Source organism: Balaenoptera acutorostrata, unplaced genomic scaffold, assembly GCF_949987535.1.
Source record: "Balaenoptera acutorostrata unplaced genomic scaffold, mBalAcu1.1 scaffold_663, whole genome shotgun sequence".
NCBI lineage: Eukaryota > Metazoa > Chordata > Mammalia > Artiodactyla > Balaenopteridae > Balaenoptera > Balaenoptera acutorostrata.
Window position 1 is genome coordinate 75,798 of NW_026646758.1, and position 19,991 is coordinate 95,788.

At 45.5% G+C, this 19,991-nt stretch overlaps 1 protein-coding gene and 1 pseudogene across 1 annotated transcript in view; one reads left to right on the forward strand and one right to left on the reverse strand.

The window, feature by feature from the left end:
* The window catches only part of LOC130704545 (cyclin-Y-like protein 1), a 91,159-nt gene that overhangs the window by 56,549 nt on the left and 14,619 nt on the right, over nucleotides 1–19,991 (forward strand). The gene's annotated exons all lie outside the window — the stretch shown is intronic.
* On the reverse strand, nucleotides 3,158–13,662 carry LOC114238582 (frizzled-5-like; annotated as a pseudogene).

Here is a 19,991-nt window from a genome sequence, read left to right on the forward strand (position 1 = left end):
AAGAGAGGCCGCGATAATGAGAGGCCCGCGCACCGCGATGAAGAGTGGCCCCCACTTGCCACAACTAGAGAAAGCCCTCGCACAGAAACGAAGACCCAACACAGCCATAAATAAATAAATACATAAATTGTAAAAAATAAAAAATAAAACAATAAACGCTTAACGTTTAAAATTTACAAAACTAAATGAGTTTAGAAGAAATTCGATTAAACTTTCAAATGATGTTTTGTAAGTTTGTGGCATTTATACTTCTACAAGTATCAAAGCTTAAAATTGCACTAAGACTTGAGGGGATACCTCCCCTCCTCTTTTTAAAATAGTCCTTTGCAAGGCTGGGCTGCTTACCTGCTTGATCACCTAAGTTTCTTTTTTCTAGATTTGGTAAAGGAATTATGAACAACAGTGTTAATTCACATGTAATAAATTGAAAGGAACTGGACCCTAATAGTAGGGACAGGAGAGTAAGTGATACGAAACAGCTTTTCTATCCTGTGTGTTAACCTGGCTGTAGGTGTCTCACTTCAATTTCTATTTAAGAGGAAACATATAAACCTTAGGAACCCTTACCTCAGGCTTTAAAAGGCGGGAGGTCCAGTAATCAGTCTTTTTGGAGATTGGTAACGATGTCACCTAAACTTGAAATATTAAAAAAAAAAAAAAAAGTGTTCTCAACTATGTGAAATCTTTCTCCTCCTACCTTCTCAGATGTAATCCTAGGAATTTTGCCTGTAAACAAAGCATTTCTGGGCCAGAAGTACTTTCTCTCTTTATAGCAAGGCTTCACATTCTACTGAGTGCTGCAGGTTCCATCATTTTTAAGGGACAGAGACATAAATGATAAATTATGGTATATAAAATACTACAATCTACCACCTCAAAAAATATTGTTTATGGAGTTTGGAGCTTGGAAATTCAAGTACTGATTGCAGTTTTATTTTGAAAAGAATGCTACAACTTACGTGGTTTTTCTGCCTCATGTTTATATTAAAAGAAAAGCTAATAAACTCTATTTTAATTCAAATATATGGCTACTGTGTTTGTAACACTTCTCACTATTCACATAACATTACAACTCTGCCTAACTCAAATGTTTTCAGTCAGCTCTGATAGTCGGGCCTTAAAGCATTTTCAAACTAACCATTCATAAGTTGTTTTGACCCCTGCCTTTAGTTAAGATGTAGACATTTATTTCTTCAGCTTACGCTCTTTTCAACCTGAAGATAATCTAGTACACTTAAAATCACTGGCTACAGTGCTCAGTGGCATAATGCATTAGATGGCATTTTTGAATTGTTTGTTATGGTGCCAAGATGGAAATGCACATTGAAAGATAAAAGTAGGTAAATACACAGAGAAAGGAATTACAGGAATACTGTAGAATCAGAACTTGTTGTGTGAGGGTTTCAAGCAATTGAACAGGAAAGAAAATGGAAGAACAGGAAGCAGTAGAATTGTGGTTGCTGTTAAGAGGGTGACTTTTACACAAGCCACGTCATTTGACGTTAACCTGCTATTTCACTTCACATTCAGGTGGAAATACACCCGATCGCTAAAGGTTCTTTTAGACCCTAGCCACTGCACTTGAGCAATATTCCATCAGTCCTGATAGTATTGCCGTAGTATTTCATCCACCTTAGTTACCTTCCTAAGGTCACATCTTTAACTTTGTTCTTGTGAAGTTGCTGATGAGGAGAAATGATCTGATTTAGTACAGAAGGGGAAAAAAATCTATCACAAGTCACTGTTTATATCAATAGTTTGCACCGCGTAGTAATATGCCAGTTACTAAGCAGAAATGCTGACCTATCTCGAGTGGTCGAAGGTTTAAATTTATTTATTTATTTATTTTTGCTGTGTTGGGTCTTCGTTTCTGTGCGAGGGCTTTCTCTAGTTGCGGCGAGCGGGGGCCACTCTTCATCACGGTGCGCGGGCCTCTCACTATCACGGCCTCTCTTATTGCGGAGCACAGGCTCCAGACGCGCAGGCTCAGTAGTTGTGGCTCACGGGCTTAGTTGCTCCGCGGCATGTGGGATCTTCCCAGACCGGGGCTCGAACCCGTGTCCCCCTGCATTAGCAGGCAGATTCTCAACCACTGCGCCACCAGGGAAGCCCGGTCGAAGGTTTTAAAAAAAAAAAAAATTGGGGGTAGGAACATTGGGCATGACTGTAGCTTCAAGAACAAGTTGGTAGAATAAGGGGAATCGCTAAAAATTGCTTTTCCCCTTCAGCTTTAATTCTAGAGGCAATACAGCCATTTTAATAAATGGGAAATTGAGGCAACTTAAGGTAAAAATTTAAACATCACAAAGTAGGTTCTCCAACAAATATGGGGCATGGAAACTAGTTATTAATAGGGTGGCAACTATGGCATTTTTTTCCAGATTTTTATACCTAGGAAGGGTTTGTTCCCTAAAGTAGTAAGACTATAAAAGAATATCTGACTACCTGAACTCAAATTTTATTTTTTCGCTTTTTTAAAAAAATGATTTTTCTCTATTGGAATACTGACATCTGTGCAATTTTAACTCTGGTATACCGTGAACTGAACTTTATTCTTTACAAGGAAAAGACAAAAGTTTGAAATGTATGTTTGAACCAAATTAAATTGCCATTTTTGTATGTTAAATTCATGTGGTTGACCCTAAGACAACTTCTTAGGGCCCAGTGTTTCTGGTTAAGAGAAATGTTTTCCACCCTGTATCAGAGTCCATCATGACCCTATTCTTTCACATTTACTCCTAATGTACCCTGTATGCCCATTATTGAAATTCAACAGCACTAAAGCCTAGTTTTACAACAGGTCAAATTTCATTTCTTAGTTTTCCCATTCTATAAAATATACCATTCCTTGATTTTTGAAAAATGCTGAAGCCAGTATTTACTGGAAAACAATTCACTCTGTATTCAGGTTATGCAATGTTTTTGGAAATGTTTACCTATAGCGTGTAGGTTAGCTAAAATCTTTCATCACCCAAGACTTCTCTCTAACCACATGTAAAATGACTACGACTGTTCCCTCACCCAGAAGCCGCATTCTTGAGTATAGAGCTATTTGGTAAAGCACTTGACAGCTGGTAGGGGCTCTCCCAGGGGTAAGTGCTAATTTCTATGCAGAATCTGTAGATTACACCCAGCCTCTATCAAGTTAAGGATTAGATCACCTAAAATCTGAACTGTTAGCCACTCACCAGCCTGGCCAGCCTGACACCGTGCCAGCAAGAATACAAAAGATCTAGGAGCCCTTCAGAGACACCTGGTCCCTTGTACACAGGTGCAATCTGTTTGGCTTCTGAGGCAATTTCCACTAATCCATTTTAAATGGGTTTGGCAGATGAGATAACATGTACTTCATGTGAAAGAAATGTTATGAATACCAGTTTATGGTTTAGGATCTCTAACATGCAGAAAGAACCAGGAAAGTGAAGTAGTATAGAAATTAAGAGAAATCCAGAGTCAAATGAAAAGAGGTTAATGTTCTTTAAAAAAAAAAAAAAAGGAACAGGTTAGGTGATTACTTAACTGCTATGAGGGCAGCTAAATAATTTGAATGTGATTAGAGAAAGTCAGTGACAGCCTCAGAACCTAAGGTCCTCAAGAATATGTCGATCTCTACTTCAAGACCTCAAATTACTCTGCTAGCTTTTTCTTACAACATCTATTCCTTCATCTTACCGTTCTCAATTCTACTGACCTTTACTTCTAGCTCCCCAGATGGTGGCCCTTGATCTCCTCGCTGTGGGAACCGACTCTTCCAAACGCAGGGCATCAGTGTTTTGTCCACCTCCCACTGCCCTCTCTCAACAAGGTCATCTCAGCTTCACCCTTTGACTCTCTGCTCGTGTCCAATGTGGCAGTGCTTGATGTTGGTTACTACTGTGACCCATTTCTAAAACACTATCACCAGGTTCCAGGAAATACAGGATTTATATGGCTCACAGGCTAACTGGCCCCTTGTAATCCCCTTTAATCATCTACTTGAGCCCTCCTGTGTTCCCACAAAGTAGTTGTTCCCAATTTGCTGCACTCACTCCCCTGATCTGCCCACAACCCTAGATGTATCTCCTCAGGCTAGGCAGCAACCCCACCTTCCAAATTCCAAAACTCATTTCATCTGGCATTAGGAATAGATGCCTCACTTCTTAAGGTAACCCCTCTCATCTAAGGGAGAGGATTCCATCCCAACTCTTCAAATCAAATTTCTATATCCAACACCCCCACCACCAGGATGGTGGTGAGGATGGGGCAATTTGACCTTCCTCAGCCCTTGACATGTCCTAGTGTTTCTCAAGATGTGGTCTCCAGACCACCTGCCTCTCATGGGCTGAAAGTCCCTGTAAGAAATGAAGCTTCTCTAAATGCAATGTGGAATCCTAGAACAGATAAAGAACATCAGTGGAAAATCTGGTGAAATCCAAATGAAGTCTGGAGTTAACAGTAGTGCGTTAATGTTGACTTCTTAGTTTAACAAATGTGCTATGATAATATGTTACTATTAAGGCAAAATGGATATATCTTTGCAACTTTTCTGTAAACCTAAAATAATTCTAAAAGTTTACTAAAACAGAACAAAAAGACCTAATTCTTGGATCCCAAATTAATCTCAATTCCTGGAGCTGAAGCCTGGGAATCTACATTTCTAATAGGAACCCCAAATGATTCTTATGCAGACACAAATTTGAAAACTAGTCTTTCAATTCCCTTTCCATTCCATGCCTGAATGGCTGCTTCCTCCTTGTTTTACTTACCTTAACCTGATTGAATCTTTTAGATCTTCTCAACCCTAAACTATAAGTACTATCATTATCCCCCTTTCACAGATGAGAAAGTACTAAGATGCAGTACACAAATGAAGTACTAAGAGCTTAAGTAATTTGTTCAGGATCAACAGCCCATGAATGATGGAGCTGGGAGTTGAATCCCTAATCAGTCTAGCTCCCAAATCTATGCACAGAACCATTCTACTTCCTCTCATTCTGTTGCACGTAAGAGCTCTGTAACTAAATCACGAAAAGAAGCATTATTACCTATTTCTCCAACTTCCTAAGTCCAGCAGTGCCCCCCTTTTCCACTGGGGGGAATGAACAACGAGAAAGCACTGGGAAGACGTGCCCACTAGAGACCTGTACGGGTCAGGCACAGCGGCTCTTGCACCAGGATCCAGCTCAACTGCTGTATTTTCTGTTCTCCCAAATGCCCTAACATGTACCAATCTAATAATGCTCATAGTACTCACTTTGATGCTAACTTAACTATCTCAGGTTTACTAAGCATCGGTCCAGATTGTCAGGGAAGTGCCAACTCTAAATCAATTTACAGTTGGCCCTCCGTATCCACAGGTTCTGCATCAGTGGATTCAACCAACCATGGACTGAAAATATTTAGGGAAAAAAAGTTCAGAAAGTTACAGAAAGCAAAACTTGAATTTGCTGCACACCACCAACCATTTGCATTATATTTACAACTACTTACTTAGGATTTGTATTTGGTGTTATAAGTAATCTAGACATGACTTAAAGTATAAAGGAGGGTGCGGGGGAAGATGGGAGGATTGTGCGTAGGTTATATGTAAATACTGCACCGTTTTATATAAGGGACTTGAGCATCCATGGATTTTGGTATGGGGTGGCACGGGGGGGAGGGAGACTACTGGAACCAATTACCCACAAATACAGAGGGAGAACCATATAGCCTCTTATCTTATCTGGGTTCCCTGACTTGTATTTAGACCTTAATACAAAGTTGTGGATCTAACTGCTGAATGATGAAGTTTTGGGAGTTTCTGACTGCAAACCAGACACACACAACAACAGCAGCACTTCTATCCAAATTGCTTCAGTACAGAGTATAGATGGAGGGTTGATAAACTAGAACACAATCTCAGGTAATGTCTCTGTTCTTATGTGTATTTTCCTTCATTTCTTCAAGTGAATCATGAAACAATCACAGGATCAGCAGGAGAAACCTATGAAGTATATTCAGGTAAAACATGTTTTCATTAGTTCTCCTTCTGGTGATTGGAATTTCTTTGATTTTATTATCCATAAAAACGTTGCCACTTATATTCAAAGTACATCCGAGAAATCTGATCATGAAGTTAGAATGCACATACCTCCTTCAGATACTCTTAGAAAACAGTGTCTCTCCATGAAAGCATGAGAAAAATACTTGTACAGCATCTTATTTGCTTTACCATTGCTTTAATGCACTTTAAAATTTATCTACATTAATTGGGAACAAAGAAACAAAAATAGACATTTCTTTGTTTTTCATAAATAACTACTCTCCATATTTGATAAAAATCTCAAAGCATTATTTTAACTTCCCACAAATATAATACATACAATTTTTTTTTCTGAAATAATAAGGTCAGCAAATTAAGTATCTTGACACTAATATAACCACATACAACTGCTATTCTACTGACTTCCAGGAACAAAACAAAAACAGAAAACTTCTTATCAAGATGCTCTGGGTTTCCTTTTGCTAGTGTTAGGGATCTGGAATTATAATCACCTGCCAGTAATAATTTTATAGATTCTAGTTGATTGTCTACAAATAAAATATCGCTGGCTCTGCTTTGTGAGTTCTGGATTTGACATGACACTGACAATACCGCATGGGACAGGCACTATACACACATGGAAATCAGAAAAAGTACTGAATGCCCTGGACTCGAACTACTGACTCAGTATGTGCCTCACTTGGCTCAGTAATAAATTCACCTGCACCAAACCCGTATCAAAAGTCACTACATCTCTCATATATATAATATATATTATTTAGATACACACCCACAAACACATACACACTATACATACAGTTTGTAACAACATGAAGTAATATTGTCTTCAAATGATGTACCACAGACTGAAATAAATCCTGTAATTGTCATCAAGCTGCTAGAAGCTTTTGAGAGTTCTGAGCCAGGTTACTTAGTTACTTTCATCCTGCCTACCCTTCATTCACCCTGCTTTAATGTCTTGGTAGCTTTTTCTTTCAAAACCACCCTCCTCAACCCAGGCGTATTTCTTTCCCAGGATCACTTGATTGGACTTTGGAGGCAAGAAAGGGCATGCAGGGGGAGCAGGAAATCCTCAGCCACTGTACCTCACACCTGCCTAGATTTGTGATGTTCTCTGTCCTGTTGGCCACATTCGGTGTTAGAAAGCAGTTATTCAAAGCTTTGTCCCTCCTACCCCCCTTGGTCTTTCTGTAGAGCACAAAAGTGAAAGAAGCCTCTTTAGCAGGGGCAGCAGTTCATTAAAATATACAACTACATTTCCTAGCTCTGGGGTTCCCATTCTGTACTTGAGACTGCAGGTCACGGATGCTGTTATTAAGGTGCGGTGTGGGATCCATGAGGTTTTCTCCTGGCAGCCGCTGTCAGGATTAGTGCAGCCCTAGCCCAGGAGGAAACGGCCTAATGAATACCAACTTGGAAACAGTGGTGTCAGCACGTTATTTAAGCTTGTACATTGCTCACAATTACACACAACACACACACAGGCTTATCTCTGGAAACGACTACGAGAAAACATGACAAAGGTTTGCAAGGATAAACCAATAAGGCACCAAGAATACTTATTTTCAGCCAATTTAGACAACTTCAAAGTGTGAGGTTAATAATAGAAATTAAAATGACTTCCTAAGTCTTATCAACTGATTTACTGAGAGGTTACATATTAGTTCCTTCTAAATCTTTACCCCCTAATCTGTGATGGGAGACGTTGCTTACAATTGAACCACGAAAGGGACAGCCCAAAAGCTGTACATGTGAAACTAAACTGGGCCTTAAATCCTCACTAAAATCACAGAGCTGGCTGTGAAGAAGCTGCTAAACCACCCCACAACCTTCCATTTTATAATTGTTTTCACGAGTATGGATTGTTTGCCTAATAAAAATAAAAATCAGAAGAAAACAGCATATGAGATGGAAATAGGGGGCGACCATAAATAGATGGGCTTCTCTGCCCTGGGTAGCGGGAGGGGTGGCTGAGGTAAGACTTGAGGGAAGCAGGTGGGCTTCATCTTTGAGGGAAGGGAGGGGGAGAGCAGCGGTGAGAACAGAGGCTGAAAACACAGGCAGCTCTGAGAGTTGGCCTGGACCTAGACCTCCAAATGCATTGCCTCTCCTTGGCTTAGTATCCTTTGTCTTAACTGTCTTTTTTTTTTTTTTCTTTTTTTAAAGTAAATTGGTTGTTCTTTTTAGGTTTGGTATGTTGCCAAAATGAAAAATAGTTGTTTTAACAGGAAGAATTAAATCACTTCAACCACATCATCCCACAACTTTTAGATACATTCTGCATCATCTTTACACTCCTCCACAAAAAAAAAAAAAAAAAAAAAAAGGAAGAGGAAAAACCCAAATTAGGCACAATGACCTAAGGCAGCAGAATAATCTATGTACTTTCTGGGAAGACATGTTAACTGAGGGAAGAGGTCAAGGTGATCAGAAAAGTTCCTCATTTGAAAAACAAGAGAGGAACTGGCCCTCAGGCAGGGGATCTATTTCAAGGTTCTAAGAAGCTTCTGAACAAGTAGAGAATTAGATGTGCAAAAAGTTCTGTAGCTCTGTGTACAAGGTTTTGTCGAATATACTGAAATTTTGATTCAGAGGATGAGTGTGTAAGAGCAGTGCATTTTTATAAACGTGAATAGCTTTTGAAAGTCCATGAAAACTATAACACCAGGCTTCTTTCCACCAGCAAAGTGCTTAAATACACTATGGAAACTATACACTTGTTTACTTAATATCCATAATGTAAAAACTGACCTGGGCTTAAATCTGACTTTTCCAACTTTGGTATAAATGAAGCGCAAATCCCTACACTTGTTGTTTTTCTAGGGAGACATCCTCAAATTTTAATTGTTTTTGCCATTTTAGCTTCTTAAATTTAGTCCCCACTCAGTCCTGGTCACTGGTATTCTGCTGGCCAATGCACTGTCACCCCCTTCCCCAGTAATGGCCTCACACTCTTCTTGAATGAATGGTTAAATAGATTAGGAAAGCAAACAGAATTTTTAACAGTAAAGTATGTATGCGTGGTGTGTGTACGTGTGTATTCATCAATACATAGGCTTTCATATATAAATGAGGGAATGGTTCAACAGATTAGAAAAGCAAACAGAATTCTCTAACAGTAAAGTGTGTGCTCATCACTATATAGGCTTTCTCAGAAGAGGAGGAAGAGAAAAATATATTGAGGTGGTGGGGGGGGGGGAAACAGCTTTCCTTTTGCTACACTGATCCATGTTTTAAAAGCTTATGCAAGGGTGTTATGGGTCTCATTTGTTTTCAGAGGCCGCAGAGAGCAGTGTCTCGACGCTTTTGGAATATCTGGCTGTAATCTAGTCCAAAGTCCAGGGACACTTATTTTCCCCCATCGCTGCCAGTGTTTGTTCACAGGTAGCCAGCCTCCCTCCCCCCCGGGTCAAGCACCTCCTTCAAGGGTGGGTGTGGTTTCTAATCACAGCTCTCCAGGAGAGGAGGAATAAGAAAAGCAAAAAGACTGTTTAACATGATAAAGGAGGTGGGTTGGGGGTGGAGCAGATAAGAGAGGTGTTGGAAATTTACTTAATTACAGGAGGTATATCCATTTTAGTCCTTAAATGTAAAAAGGAGCCCTCTTCAGCACTATCGCTAAGTCCTTCCAGAAGAAGGAAGTGGGTTTATTTTTACCAAAATGTTAACACAAGTTTAAAAAAGTGGGATCACCGAAGCCTATTAAGAACCACCCACTCCTCCGGCACAAAGCTGCCATCTTAACAGTCTAGAATTCAAGTTCAACCAATCACCATCCCTTAGGTTCGCACTCTTCCAAATATTTATTCCGGACACTGCAATGCTACCTCTAACTTATTCAAGCAAAGCTGGCACTGTTAAGAATGAGAATGATTACAAGTACTACAGAGAAGAAACCGAAGCTTGCTAAACGAAGCTAGGACGGACACATTAGAATCTCTAAACATTGCCTAACCTTGTCACTTTCCGGAGGCCCTAACCACATTATGCTCCCCTGCTCCTTGGTGTGACTTAGGGTGTCCCCTAACTTAGGAACTATAAACAGGGACAAGCAGCTCACCTTAAAGCATCTTGGACACTTTAAGCAGTGGAAGGAGAAACAACCTGGAAAAGCACACGGAACAACTTCCCAGTCACAGCAACTTTCACTGTTCACATTATGTTTAAAGACACAAGTATAGGAAATATATTTTCCCAATTTAGACCACACAGTTCAAAGACACCTGAACCAAGTGGAACTTCATTATAATGCCAACTTTAGGATTGTAAAGCCCCCAAAGCAAAGGTAAATTTTGTTGCCAAAATGCAACAAAGTTAAAAATTAAGAAAACTACATATAAATTAAAAACAGGGTTCCTCTTGAAAAGTCAGTAAGATAGAACAGACGTGAGCTGAGCCCCTTTGAGAAGTCCTGGGACAGGTACTCGCCTTGAAACGGTCCCTTTCCCCTCTCTCCAAGTTGCCCCGGGAGGGGGCATCAGCACCAAGAAGGTAAACGGAAGTGACCTTGGCAAAGCTACCAAACAAAACAACCTCCCTCCCTCAACTCCCGGCCCCGGTCCCGGTCCCTCGGCCTCGGCCTCCTCCTACACGTGCGACAAGGACACCTGCTTGTGGTAGGCGGCGGCGGCGGGGCCCGGCGGCGCGGTCCTGCCCGTGAGCGCTGCGCTCGCCTCGGCGTAGTCCCCGGCGGCCGTGGCGCCGCCGCTCTTGTGGCCCCGCCGCGGGCGGCAGCAGCAGCGGCTGGTGAAGCGCCGCCACGACTCCACAGTCTTGCCGGACCAAATCCAAACGCCCGACGTGATGCCCACCACAAGGCACATGAAGTACTTGAGCATGAGCACCCAATACTCGGGCTTGGCACGCGGCTGGCCGGAGTCCGGGCCGGGGCACGCGCAGGTGAGCGCAGCCTCCCAGCTCTCGTGATAGTGCTGTTCGTACAGGTAGCCGGCCACCACGATGCTGGCTGGCACAGTGTAGAGCAGCGTGAAGATGCCGATGCGGATCATGAGCTTCTCCAGCTTGTCCGTCTTGGTGCCGCCCTCCTTGATGACGCTGCGAATGCGGAAGAGCGACACGAAGCCCGCCAGGAGGAAGAGCGTGCCCACCAGCAGGTAGAGCACCACCGGGCCCAGCACGAAGCTGCGCAGCGAGTTCAGGTTCTGGTTCCCCACGTAGCAGATGCCGGCCACCGGGTCCCCGTCCACGGAGCTCAGTGCCAGCGCAGTGATGGACTTGACACTGGGGATGAGCCACGCGGCCAGGTGGAAGTACTGCGCATAGCCCACAATGGCCTCGTTGCCCCACTTCATGCCAGCCGCCAAGAACCAGGTGAGTGACAGGATGACCCACCAGATGGAGCTGGCCATGCCAAAGAAGTAGACCAAGCAGGAAGACGACAGTGCACAGCGCAGGGCCCGTTGTCTCGTAGTGGATGTGGCTGTGCTCGCGGCTGCAGGCGACGCTGGCATGGCCCACGACCAGGCGCACCAGGAAGACCAGAGACACGCACAGGTAGCAGGCTGACAGGAAGATGATGGGGCGCTCAGGGTAGCGGAAGCGTTCCATGTCTATTAAGAAGGTGGCCACCGTGGTGGAGGTGGAGATGAAGCACAGTACAGACCACAGGCCAATCCAGAAGGTGGCGAACGTGCGCTCGTCGGGGCTGAAGGACGGCTGGTAGCAGGGCACCGCGCAGTTGGGTACCTGGCCCGTCCTCACCTTGTTGTAAAGCGGGTGCGACTCCTTGAGAATGGGCACGAAGGGCTCGCGGCACTTGCACACCGACGGGCCCCCGGCGGCGCAGTCGCTCCCCGAGGCCGGCGACCCCGGCAGGCCTGAGAGGGTGGGCTTGGCCGGGAAGGGCCTGGGGGGCGCCGTGGTGGCCTCGCTGCGGTTGTAATCCATGCACAGGACCTCGGCGTCGCGGCCCAGCACCGGGAGGCGGTCGCAGCTCATGCGATCCGGCCAGGCAAAGCCATACTGGCGCAGGAGCGGCGAGCAGCCGGCCTTGGCGCGCTCGCACACCAAGCGGCAGGGCGGCAGCGGCTTGTGGTAGTCGGGCAGGCAGATGGGCGTGTACATGGAGCACAGGAAGAAACGCAGGTCCGGCGAGCAGTGGATCTCCACCAGCGGCCAGAACTGGTGCACCTCCAGACCCGCCTCGTCCTGCGTGTCGTGGTTGAACTGGTTGGGCATGTGCGTCAGGTTGTAGCCGATGCCGCGGCACATGGCACTGTGATTTCCTGGCACACCGGGGCCTTGGAGGCGGCCGCCGCCCGGCCCGCCAGCTGCGCTAGGAGCAGCAGCAGCAGCGAAGGCGGCGCGGACGGGTCAGGCCGAGCCATAGCCCCCTCCCTCCCCTCGTCTCCCGCAGCCCGCGCGGGGCCAGCTCAGGCAGGGGAAACCGGGATCCGGGCTTCCCTCTCCGCCGACTTGTGTGGCGCCGGGACTGGCAACCTGTTGGTTTCTTTTTCTTCTAAAGAAATCCGTCCAAAGATAAACTGTTGCGGGAGGGCACTGCCTCCGCAGGGAGCGCTCAGCTCTTCGCTGGATAGGGCTGGGGAGGGACGGTTAGGGCTCCGATTCCAAGGAAAGGACTCTTTAAAAAAGAAGGTGGGGGAGAAGAATTGCAACCACTCCCAATTAGAGGGGCGTCAAGGGCACAATCCCCGCAAGCGGTCTCCAAAACTCTAAGTTAACCTCTCTCCCTCCCCTCCCCTCCACCTCCAGGAACCAAACTACAGACTCCCCGCCCCTCACCCCGCCTCCCTTCTCGCAGGGCCTGCCAGCCTGCACCCCAAGGTCAGAGCGCTCAGCCCCCCGGAAAAGGGCAGAGGACCGGGAAAAGAACGGGGAGAAGGGGAAGGCGCGGGCTCTCACCTCTGAGGATCCTGAGAGAAGCAGATAGTCCGTAGGCAGCCTGGGCCCTCCGTCTCTGGGACACTTCGCTCAGAAACGCGACTCAGAGACAGGCTGGCATGGGGAAAGTTTGGCGATAGGCTGGGTACCCGAGGAGGCAGCACATGGCAGCAGGTGGGGGCGTCTCAGAGAGGGGGTCGCCCCCTGAACGAGGTCGCCGCAGACCGGTCATTCGCCCTCACCTCCTCCGGGGCCCCCCGCATGATCCGGGCGGGGCAGGACGGGGGGCAGGCCGTGCGTTCCACCAGGGTCCGGGAGCCGGACGGAGGGCGAGCGCGCCTGGCAGCACCTGGGCAAGAGGAAGGCGGTGTGCGGCGACCGGGGGATCCCGCCGCCTCACAGCACGGCGAGCAGCCAGCGCTGGCCCCGCCGGGACTGCATGGTGCGCGCCCGCCGCCGCGTCCCGCCCGCCGCTCTTCTCCTCCCCTGCAGGGGGATCCGCGCTCCAGCGGACTCCTGGGGGCGGTGGCGGTTCTCCCGGGACGCGCCGGGCTCCGCTCCTCCCCCGCGCTCTAGCACCCTTTGGCCCACCTCCGGCGGGTATTGAACTGCGCGCGGCGGCGGCGGCGGCGGCGGCGGCGGCGGCGGCGCTGGCCGCAGTGGAGTCACGGTCTCGGGCTGACTGGCCTCTCCCGCCCAGCCTGGGTCACCTGCTTCTAATGCCCGCCGGGAGGCTCCGCCCCGGCCCCGCCCCTTCGCGCTGGGGCTCGGTTGGTGGGCCGCCCCGCCACGCTCTCCGCGCGTCCCCACCCACTGCCCAGCGGGCTCAGCCTCTCCCCAGGCGCCCTCCGGCCCCGCCTGGAGCTGGCAGCCGAGGAGCGTGGGCCAATCGCCGGCCGGGAAGCTACGGGGGGCGGGGCGAATGCTAATCACGCCTTCTTGAGACCCAGAGCGGGAAATCCTAGCTAGAAGTCCCTCCTGAGTTCTCTGCTGGCGTCCACTGGTGCGGGGCTCACTTTCCCGTAATGTTCTAGCTTATGAACCCTAGCTTCCAGGGCACCTACCGGGTCTCCTATCTGCAGCTAAGCATCCTTAGAGTCCAGCGCTTGTTTAAAAAAACTGCTCAAAGAATCATTCTTAACCGTGGCACCTGTCTCCTCTCTGCGCTGCCCTCACCAGGTGAGCTCAAATTGAGAGAAGTACAAATGCTTACTGAGCCCCTACTGTGTGTCAGACGGCGCGTTAATCGTTCTCATCTTAATACAGGATGTCTCAGATCCTTACAACAATTCTTATAGGTGAAGAAACAGAGTTTAGAAGCATACCAAGGGAACCGAGCTAATGATAGTTCCCCCAAGAAAGCCACAACCTAGATAATCTTGTTTAGCGCGGTATTCCGACCGCCTAGCACAGAGTAGGCTCTCAAATGGCAAACCCGGGATTTGAACTGAGATAGTTGGGACGCGACAGCCACAGTTTTTACCACCTCCTCCCCCCTCCCCCCATATGCGACCGGTTATCTCCCAGGCTTTAACCTTTACTTTTGCATTTCCTAACAAAATCTTACTGTTGCGACAAGAAAGTGATTTTCTTTCTGTCTTTGGAAGACTCCAGACATGTTAGTCCTTTATCAGTTTATCGGGTTAAAAATCCAGGCAGTTCGAAGTCGCCCGCAGAGAAAAGCAACACTGGCTCCGGGCTCTGTGATGGGCAGGGGCCGGCCCCCCCACCCCCGCCGGGGGCTACCCGCTGCTTAGCTGCGCACCCGCGCGCCGCCGGGGATCCGGGGCGCACGGAGCTGCGGGAGCCCGCGCGAAGACCTGCTGGGCGCCTCGACCACTGGGACGCACTGTGACGCTCTCCAGATGGGTTATTATGCTGCAAGTTTTAAATGTCCTAAAAATGCCTCTTTTCTACATGTTCTAATTAGGTTGGAAGACTGAGGTGTTTAACATTCTTGAAATTCATTCACACGCTTACAAAGAGGGTTTGAATTGTTTCCCGCTCCCCCCACCCCTTCCTTCTACTGGAAGAAGGCGGAAAAAAGGCAGGAGGGCCTGAGTTCTTGAGGGACTCAGGACTGCACTTTAGGGCTGAGTCGTTCTTGTGTCCTGGATCCCACTTACACAGACTGGGAGACAAAATTGCAGACTAGCTCTCTTCCTCCTGCTTATCAACAAGACTTTGTGAGAAATAATGAGGAATACGTGTATTAATCCCAGCCTCAAAGTTAAAAGAAATAAATATAAATCTCTTCACAAACATTAAAACCGTTAATAAATATGTTTAAAATGTACTTTACCTCTTTCATTCCCTGGGATTCTACAGGTGCTTATATTTTTTTGGTGTTTTTGGAACTACTTGGCACTCAGTGTCGGCAAACATCCCAGGGTTGAAAGTAGTGGGAGTTGAAAAGCTATGGAATAGCAATCAAAAAGAAAGGGAAACCCTCAGTGGAAAGTATGCACAGATTGTGAACATGCCAAGAGAGGCTGCCTCATTCTGTGGCCTGTATGCAACATGTGTATTATTGGGGATGGACAAGTGTTGGCTAATAATAAAAATTATTTGAAGTTGGAGAATGTTAATCACTCATGCTGGAATTTAACCAGAATACATGTGTTATTTCGCTTGGTTCTGACTCAAAGGATGTTATCTCCTAGTCTGTAAACCTCTCCCTTCTTAATCAACAGGGAGATGTTATTTTTGCTTGGAGATCTCTAATAATAGTAGTAATAATAGCGGGAAAACTTGGCCAAAAGAAACGTATTTTGCATTGTATAGCTTTTTGTATCATTTGAATTTTTGCTTTTCTGCGTATAGTATTTCACTTTAAAGGCAGTTTAAAATATGCTGTTTAACATGTATTAGGCAGGGTGCTACATAATTCATTTCAGTTAGCTCATTTGATCCTCACAACAATCAGATGGAACTGGCATCATAATGGCTTCCTTGAAGTTACATATTTAGTCCATGGAAAGGACAGAAATCACAATTTTCTTCTGAGTCATAGTTATTGTTTAACAAACTGGAAAACACTGAATTACTTTTAAAGATGCAATTTTTAAGCAACTAGAACATTGCCAGGCATTCTTAGCTATTAATTCACTCATCTATCCTTCCATCTAGCCAGCCATCCATCCATCCATCCAAAAACACCAAATTTCTGACTTGAAGACACTACTGTTATATTAAACGTGTTGCTACAAAGTGGAATTCATGAGGTTCAACTTAAATGATGTCCAAGGTGTGCTTATTAATTGATGAAAATACGGAGGATCATGCCAAACATTCCATCTAGTAAGACTGTGACATTTTGAAAGTTTTGAAGTATTGGTTTTGGATTTTGTCATCAGAGAATAGTTATTGCTTTTCTAATCTGACTATACTTGTACTGATTATACATATTGAGACACTTGAGAGTTCAATGCTATAGGAATGACTGGACAGGTAGCCTCTGTATACTCTTCAGTATCCTGATAATCAAGCCTGGAACAGTGTGCTGCCCATAGATGCCTTTGGTAAATATTTGTGAAATAAATGGATGAATAAATGGCAACTGAGATTAACTTTTTAAACTTTAGCAAGTGGCATTGAATCCTTGGATAAAGCTTACCTTATGAGCTATATATATCTCTGAGGTTGACCATACCCTGTTAAATGCAGCATGAGTCCAAACCTTGGCTCTTCCTTTACTAGCTGCCACTTTGGACAAGTCACACAACAGCTCCAGGTCCTTTTTCCTCATCTGTAAAGTGGAGTTACCCCTCATAGGGTTGTAGTGAGGGGTAAATGAATTTATATGGTGAAGAGCTTATAACCATGTCTAGCACCTCGTAACTCTATTTAAGTCTGTTATTAGTTTCTACTGGGTTCATGCTATTTTTCTGTTTTCCCACTCTATTTTCTTTTGTGTATCACTTTAATAATGGGAAAAAAGTTACATTTTTTAGATGTACAGGCATACCTCAGAGATATTGTGGGTTTGCTTCCAGACCACTGCAATAAAGGAAATATCACAATAAAGTGAGTCACATGGAGTTTTTGGTTTTCCAGTAATGTCTATAAAACTTATGTTTACACTATTCTTCAGTCTATTAAGTGTGCAATAGCATTCTGTCTTTAAAAAGAGTACATATTTTAATTTAAAAATACTTTATTTCTAAAAAATGCTAACCATCATCTGACAACTCAGGGTTGTCACAAACCTTCAATTTGTGAAAAAGCAAAGTCTGCAAAGCGCAATCAAATGAGGTATGCCTGTACTTTATGTCTGAGCACATTCCCAGCTGTCACCAGCTATCTCTAGCATTTAGATATTAGCTAGATTTTATGCCAAAGCAGGGATCATTTCACTTGCCCTGGATCAAAGTGCGTACACCTGACATCAGCAACCAGCCCGCAAGTGTGCGAGTGTGCACAGGGCTGGCACAGGACAGACACCCACAAGCCAACTTGAAATCCCTCACAGGTATTTCCAGACTAGCTTTTTCCATGTCCTAGAGCATTTCTGATAACTCCTCTTCTCATCAGATCAGACACCTCTAGATGAGAAACCCAGACACTAATCAGAGGATTAACATGATGAGTCATTTATCCAGGTTCATAATAAGAATGCCTTGTTCACATTATAAGTGGAATCATTCAACTGTAATCTTTAGTCCTCTCCCCTCCTCCACTGTGGTGGAGATTATAGAAAAGTAAGAGCTTCTTTCTTCTTTCCCAGAGGCGATGGAAGCGCTAATCTTTCCCACTCTCAGCAATGGCTCTCAGCTGCACATTACAATCACCTGGGGAGCCTTAAGATCTACTGATGCTTGGGCCCTACTGAATCAGAATCTCTGGTTGACGGACCCAGACATTGTTTCTTGGTTTCGTTTTATTTGTTTATTTTTGGTGCCGTTTTGTTTTTAGCTCTCCAGGTGATCCTGATTTTCAGCTAGGGTCGAGAGCCACTGACATAGATGGTTTTGTTATTTCCTCAGCACAGCCCCAAACTTGGGCCTAGCTGGATCTTCTGCAGAAAAGGGTTAATCACATCATGATGTAAAATGGAACACCTCGGGAGAAAGTATAGAGAAGTACGTTCTAGTCTAACTGCATGTGAGTCTGTTTGGGCTGAAGGAAAGTGTGTGTATATGAAGTAAAAAATATGTAACAGAATTGTGGTACAGGGCTGGCACAGTCAACAGCAATGGTGGCCGCAACAGTAACTGATGGGTATTGGGCATTTCCAATGTGCATGCACTGTGCTAAGCATTTTACATATATAATCTCTTTTACCCCCAAGAATCCTGTGAGGTTGATATTATCAACCCCATTTTATAGATTAAGAATCTGAGGTTCAGAAAGTAACTTGCTACACAACGGCACACACCTTCCAACTTGGGTTTTCCTCGCTCCAAAGGCTATGCTGCCACTGATTGCAGGCCTCGTTGTAGGCCCAGCAGTAGAGGGTCCTGAAAACCACCAGATGGTAACTCTTGAGATAAGCAACTCCCCTTGTTCCTTATCATCCTTTTCCTGGGGACCAGGTCAAATTTTCAATTCTGGTGTGGCCTCTTGTGTGGGGGACTAAAGTACGGAAAAGCTGAGGGCTCTGGATTCATCTAGAATCCAGTATAAGTCTAGAGCCACTTGTTCATTGGGCTTTGCAGACCAGGCATGAGGTGGGGCACCCTTTAGACTAGATTTCAGGACCTGTCTGGTATCTTGGCAGAGGGAGCTTCAGTTCGGTAAATATTGATGCTGCACATGCTGTGAGCCAAACACTGGTGCCAGGGGTGCAAAGATGAAGAGGCATGGGCTTACCAGGCAGGACGTGGTGGGAGCACAGAGGAAGCACCTGGCCCAACCTGGTGGCTCAGGGAAGACCCAGGCTGTGCCTGGAAGGCTGAATATGAACTAGGTGATCTATGAGTCAGGGTTTAGTACAGGAAGAAACCACTCTAGGTGTTTCAAACAGAGAAATATTTAATACTGAGAATCAAACAGAGGCTTACAAAATTGATGAGCTGGAGGGGCAGAAGTCAGGGGGGTACCCCTGGGCTACTGAGTTCATGGGCCTACCACAGTAGCTATGTTCCAGAAGTTGGGATGGTGCTGCAGCAAGGGCTCGTCACACCCATGAAACTGGTGACTAGACACTGAAACAGGACATTGAGTCCAACAGCATTAAATGCCTCTTGACATTATTGCTCAAACCTTGCTGGCCAACAGCAACAGCAACAGAATGATGCCTTCTCCTTGCATCTGCCTCCAAATCTTACACAAGTGCACCTGATTGACTGAACTTATTTCAGATCAAGACCCTAGCTGCAAGGGAGTCTGAAAAAAGTAGTTTTGCAGTTCGCCATCTCTTCAAGCAAATTACTAGAAGGATAGAATGGACGCTGGAGAGGCAATCACTAGTATCCACCTATAGGTAAGGAAACTGAGAAGGACTTCCTAGACAGAGGAATCAGCACAAGTAACGGGCACAAGGCCATGAAAGAGCACGATTCAAGTGGTGAACAGCTGGGCATGGCTATGCTATCAGAAGCATCTGAATCAAGGTTTTTACCTGAAAGTGCACTCACGTCTAATCAACATATTTTTGATTAATTAGACTCGTATGTACACTGTACACATGACACTCTTTCCTATTGATACAGCGCTTGATTTATTCAACTGACTACTAGTGCAGAGGAGAAAGGAAAGGAGCAAAAAGCATGAAAAAGAATAAATAAAATTGTTAGGTAATAGTCATCCACAAAGAAAACAGAACATTAACCTTCCCCAAGCCTAATGTTGCAAACACTGTTGATTATGTGCCGAGGAGTCATCTCCCCTTTTTCCTTCCTAACAAAACCCCCGTTATTTGTTTTGTTGTGTTTTGTTGGGGAATCCACCCTTTTCTGCATAGCCCTGTGCTTCAGGAGAGGCAGGAGCTTCAGGTCAAGCCCCAAGGAGTAACACGTGATTAGTCCAACCGCTCGTGTTTCTCCCCTTCTTCTTATCAGCGTTTAGGTTACATACATGCATGGGACGCAGTTCTAGCCAATAAGGCGTGGTGTGGGGGCCAGTGTGAGGTAAGTCTGTCAGGGGCTTATGGGAAAGATCTTACTCC